The sequence below is a fragment of the Tachypleus tridentatus genome, chromosome 2 (genome assembly GCF_004210375.1).
Source record: "Tachypleus tridentatus isolate NWPU-2018 chromosome 2, ASM421037v1, whole genome shotgun sequence".
In the NCBI taxonomy this organism is placed as follows: domain Eukaryota; kingdom Metazoa; phylum Arthropoda; class Merostomata; order Xiphosura; family Limulidae; genus Tachypleus; species Tachypleus tridentatus.
In genome coordinates, this window is record NC_134826.1 from 62,843,481 (window position 1) to 62,848,535 (window position 5,055).

General features: G+C 34.2%; 1 long non-coding RNA gene across 2 annotated transcripts; it reads right to left on the reverse strand.

Annotated features, from left to right (window-relative positions):
- Positions 1-974: 974 nt before the first annotated feature.
- On the reverse strand, positions 975-4,833 carry LOC143235793 (uncharacterized). 2 transcript variants are annotated; one of them, XR_013019372.1, is made up of 2 exons: positions 4,564-4,833; positions 975-1,580 (listed from the first exon to the last, which is right to left on the reverse strand). It is a non-coding gene; the product is annotated as an uncharacterized LOC143235793 (long non-coding RNA). The 2 variants fall into 2 exon arrangements; XR_013019375.1 differs by lacking the exon at positions 4,564-4,833 and adding an exon at positions 1,857-2,615.
- Between the last annotated feature and the right edge of the window lie 222 nt (positions 4,834-5,055).

Genomic DNA, 5,055 nt, shown 5'->3' on the forward strand with positions numbered 1-5,055 from the left:
TTTCTTCTCCTTTCCTGGTAACTGCTTAATTAACTATAGCAGAAATTTCCGTTTATAGTAACATCTTCAATAATGTATCTATTGAATAGGCAGATGGTCATCACCACCCATCACCAAATCTTGGGCTACTCTTTTACCAACGAATAATGGGATTGACTGTAAAATTATAACGTCCCCATGGTTTAAAGTGCGAGCATATTTAGTGTAACGGTGATTCAAACCCGCGACCCTCGGATTACAAGTCGAGTGCCTTAACCGCCTGGCCATGCGGGGCCTTTTTGAATAAGCTGCGAAAAGCAGATTTTCATTTCAGTAATAAAATTGTCGCCTATTAAACTTTAAATTTAATTCAAAATAAATGTGGATATGTCAGCCTAAATGAAACAGTAAGATTTTTCTTCCCAAAGAGACCGAGTCTGATCACTGAATGAAAATAGGTAGCTCGTAACTGTCGCATTTCCGCATTTGCAAGTGGCAGCACAATCGTCAGGGTTCTTCACTTAATTTGTTGTTACCTTCTCTGGACGCGGACTATTATCGGGTAAATACACAACGTTTTGTCCTTATATGTCTTATGTAACTTAGTTAGGAACATGAAATAATTAATATATAAATACAATGTGTGTATTCTTTTTCAAGTGAATCATGAACTTTTAAATAAGTGATAATATAGGTCTTGTTATCGATTTCAATGTCATCAAGGTTTAAAAAACATTTATAGAGTAGGTGCATGACGAAATAAAAATGTCTGTTTTATGATGATAGAGAGCCTGTGATATTCCTTGATTTTTATGTTTACTAAGCCTGGGATTTTGTCATAGATAAGTATTTTAATTACGAAAATGATTAATTCATTGTAGCATGCCGGGTACAGATTCTATCAGTTACAAGGTCAATTTTTTTCTACAAACAGTGATGTGTGCAAGTTTGTTGTGTATACTTTTAAATAATTCAAGAGTCATTCCAATACGGATAAATTAGACATTTATTAGCAAAATGGTTTTACAATTGACAATGTTTTATGAGCAACATTTCCGCAAAGTTCTTTCGGAAAATCTTCTATAGGAACACAGAAAAATACAATTTTAATGATTACTAATACATGCATTGGTTAAGCTGTTTAATGTTATTGTAACTGTATCTTCCACCCACAAATTATACAATTATTTGGTATGCCTGGTTTAACTCTAGTATCCCTTGTTGATATTCTGTATTCCTGTGCTCCTCCCCGCTAACGTGAGCTTGGTCCATGTTCAGATATACAGCAAACTGTCCGGAATGATCGAGGTTACATCTACATGCATGTTCACTTTTTACTCGAGGCTTGAAAGTTCAATTTGAGCAGAAATTGTATGCCACGATAAAGATGTCACAGTATGCACAGCTTTGTAGTTATTTTATCTCGCACTCCATGCATTCCTGGATTGAATGTGAACATTCTGGCAAACTCTGGCTTGACATCCCTGTTGCAGTCCGATTCAGGCGTTTTGTTTGGTGAGCTGCCCTCTCCTTTGCTTCCGATGTCTGTGAAGCCGTCCAGGGAAACACTTGTCGCAAACGTTTTGGTTGAGATTCATAACCTGAAAGAGAATTATTTATAACAAATATATATCACTAAAATCCACTTGTACAAATACAAGCTATGATGTACAACTTGTCATATTTTTAAATATTGACAACATTGTGTTCATATGAGATCAAAGGCTCTAGAAGCAAAAAAAAACAACATTAGTGATGGTGTCAGGTGATGTGTGTGTGTGTGTTTGTTCCTTGGCCCCTGTGATGGTGGTGGTTGAGGTAGTAGGGGGAAGTAGTGGGTGTCATATTTTGTTTTAAAATACTGGAATGATAATTACCAAATTATGTTTCACTGTAGTAATCTGTCGGTACAAAGTGATCATGGAACACGACACAGCTTGGTCCAGGCTTCCACACATGAAACTTGGCCTTAGGATCAGCTCTTCTGATGGCCAGAATCCAGCGTTTTCGAACACTCTTTCCTCACTCGTATAAGACAGAAATCTGTGCCCACCACGACTTTTGCACAAAGGAACACAACATTCTGTTTGCAGCATACTGTTGTTTTCTATTAAACTGGCACTATCAAATACCGAAAATAACCAGACAAATATGGCATTTGGACCATATCGATTGTGCTGCCGTCCCGCAACTACGTCAGAACTATGATACTATAAGTCAATCATGCCACACACTCATGTGACCATATATATCAACTGAACTAACTTCTTTAAATAGAATTGGGCGAAACCTTTATCGTATATTAACACAAACCTTAGTTAGACACTTGTAATATTTAGAAAGCAGAATTCATTGTTTTTTTTTTGCTTAGGATGGGTGGTAAGGTTATGAGAAATTTTTGAGGGGCTAAATCCCTGTGTTCCTTTTCCCTTTTGCGACTAGGGGAATATATTAACATTTTAATTATTTCTTTTAACGAGGTAAAGATTTGGCTATCTGAGCTATGGAAATTATTTTTGTGTGATGTCAAACTGTAATAATTTTAATTAAAATATTCAAATTAATTATTAACGCAAACTGCTACTTTTTGACTCAGCTACTAACAAATAATTAATTACAGTAAAACCTGTTAAGGGACCGAGTAAAATTTCCGGCTTTGACGTAGTGAACATGCATTTCCTTAATTATATATAATTTTTGAGCGGAACGTTATACTTGCTTGACTCAAGGGAAGTAAGACGTTTGTGAATAAAGTTATACTGTTTGTACTATATTTATTAAAATAAGAACAAAATCAGACATTCAAAATATACACAATTACACAAAATCTTAAATTTATTTGAAGAAAGTGTCTAATTTCAACTGTTTCGGTTTTTCCTTATGGGCTTCCTCATGCGGTTAAAAGAAAATGCCAATTCTACGGCCTTTTCATAAAGTTTCTTTTCCCCCTTCATTTTTGCATACAATTAGATAATGTTAATATAACTTAACACTTGCGATGAAGTAGGAATTACTATTTTAAAATTAGGGAAGATAAGAATTTATTTTTTTCGAAAAATTATTTACAAAGTAGAAGTTTGCACTTGAAAGACGAATATATTTCTACAAATCACGAGTTTAATTTAACTCCAAAAATAATGACGGCAGAAAAAAGAACAATATATTTAACCAATACTTACTGTAACAACACGTCCGAGAATTTGTTAAACAAATAATTAAACAAGAATTTATTAATATTTAAATAAATTATTAATTAGATAAGAAAAATATTTTTTCCGCCTTACTCAAGTTCTAATCCTACTTGTTGATAAATGAGGTAGGTAGTAGTTTTCCGTCCGCGTTACGCAGGTTCCGCCATATAGAGGGCCTTTTGCAAGAGAAATCTCAAGATAATGCTGCAAACATTTTGATATTTCCGGCTTGTACAGGTTTCTGCTCAATACAGTTTCCGGCTTAGACAGGTTTTACTGTTACAGTGTTAGAAAAGTCAGTCTCATGTGGTTATGAAAACAATTTCATTTTGAATCATTTTTCCGAAACATTTATGAAGAAGTAATCAGTAGATATTAAGCCTAAGAAAAGTTACGTTTGGTTACCGACTAAATTACGAATGATGTATTTAATTTACTTGTATTGATTAACATCAATGTTTTATGTTTTCATGTAAGGGATTGTCTTAACAGTAATTGCTACAGAACCTGTTATGAAGTGTTCTGATTCTATACTCGCTGGTTACTATTATTTATTTCTCTCTCTCAAGTTTAGCAATAATAGTGCGCTAGTTGAAAGGACGACTTATGAATTTTCGTTTATTTTGTTTATTTATTTGCATTCAAGCTACTCCGAGACTAACCCTATTTGTTGTTGTTTCTTCTTCATGTTTGTTTAAATTATACATGATACTCAAAGATTTTGCTGAAAACCAGCTTAATAAATAAGAGCAGAGAACACTGAAAGGTGGCAAGTTGTGTCAAATAACACAGTTACACTCACACTCTACAGACACTCAGAAACATTGAACTCCCTCACAGTTCTAGCCTTTCCCATATTTTCGTTAAAAGCCATCAACACTGGTTAAAGTTCAATTTCTATTTCCAACAAGTAAATAACTATTTCTAAAGAAATTCGTAAAAAAAGACATGCAGAATATAACGAGCGTGCTGTTTGAATTATTCCCTCTTCTAGTACAAGTACAATGAGGTGAGGTGTATGAGAAATAGCGTTAAAAATCAGGTCATTTTACGAAAATAGTCCACAGGAAGAAGAGTCTTTGAGACATGTATTCTACAAATAAAACAGAATATGAACCATAGAGAAGACATGTTATTGGTAACACACGGCACAACAAAACAAGGAAAAAGTTCATTTAAAGCATATGTTCTAAATATAGGTGATTGCTGTATATAAGAGATTAGAAGTGAATTCCATTTATGGATCTGACAATATATCTACGGCAAAAATCAATGAAAGAATAAGAAAAGTGATTTGACATGACAGAAGCAATTACTATTAAATTATTAAAATTTACAATCGTAATTTATATTTATGGTTATCTTCCGCCATCTGTAATTTTGAACTACTCACCATAGTAAGTCATCGGCGACAAACCGCCTACCATCCATGCTGAGGGATTTACCTTCACTCAATAACGCACCCACAGCTTACAGTGGTGGAAAGATTTTGTTATATTGCATGGACTCAAAACTGGCTCTTTAGCTTACAAATTCATAGCTTTACCACAGAGATAACCTGCTGCAGTAAATAGTAAAGTGATCCAAAATATTCCTGGTAGGAACCATACAGAAGCAGTACTTACTGATAAAATATAAAGCCAGCAATCAATCTAAACAGGAGAGAGCTGTGTATTTAATATCTAATATTTTACCAACACTAATATACTGTGATGTTGTTCTACAAAGTTCATATGTATACTCTTCAAAAAAAGAAACGCAAAAGGCAAAATTTGAGACATATTGTAAACAAGTTTATTCCGGGTAGTTCTGTATGACATGTGTGAAACTTTGCACATTCACTGCTGAACATCCAAGGTCTGCAAAGGCGAAGTCCACGCTCACT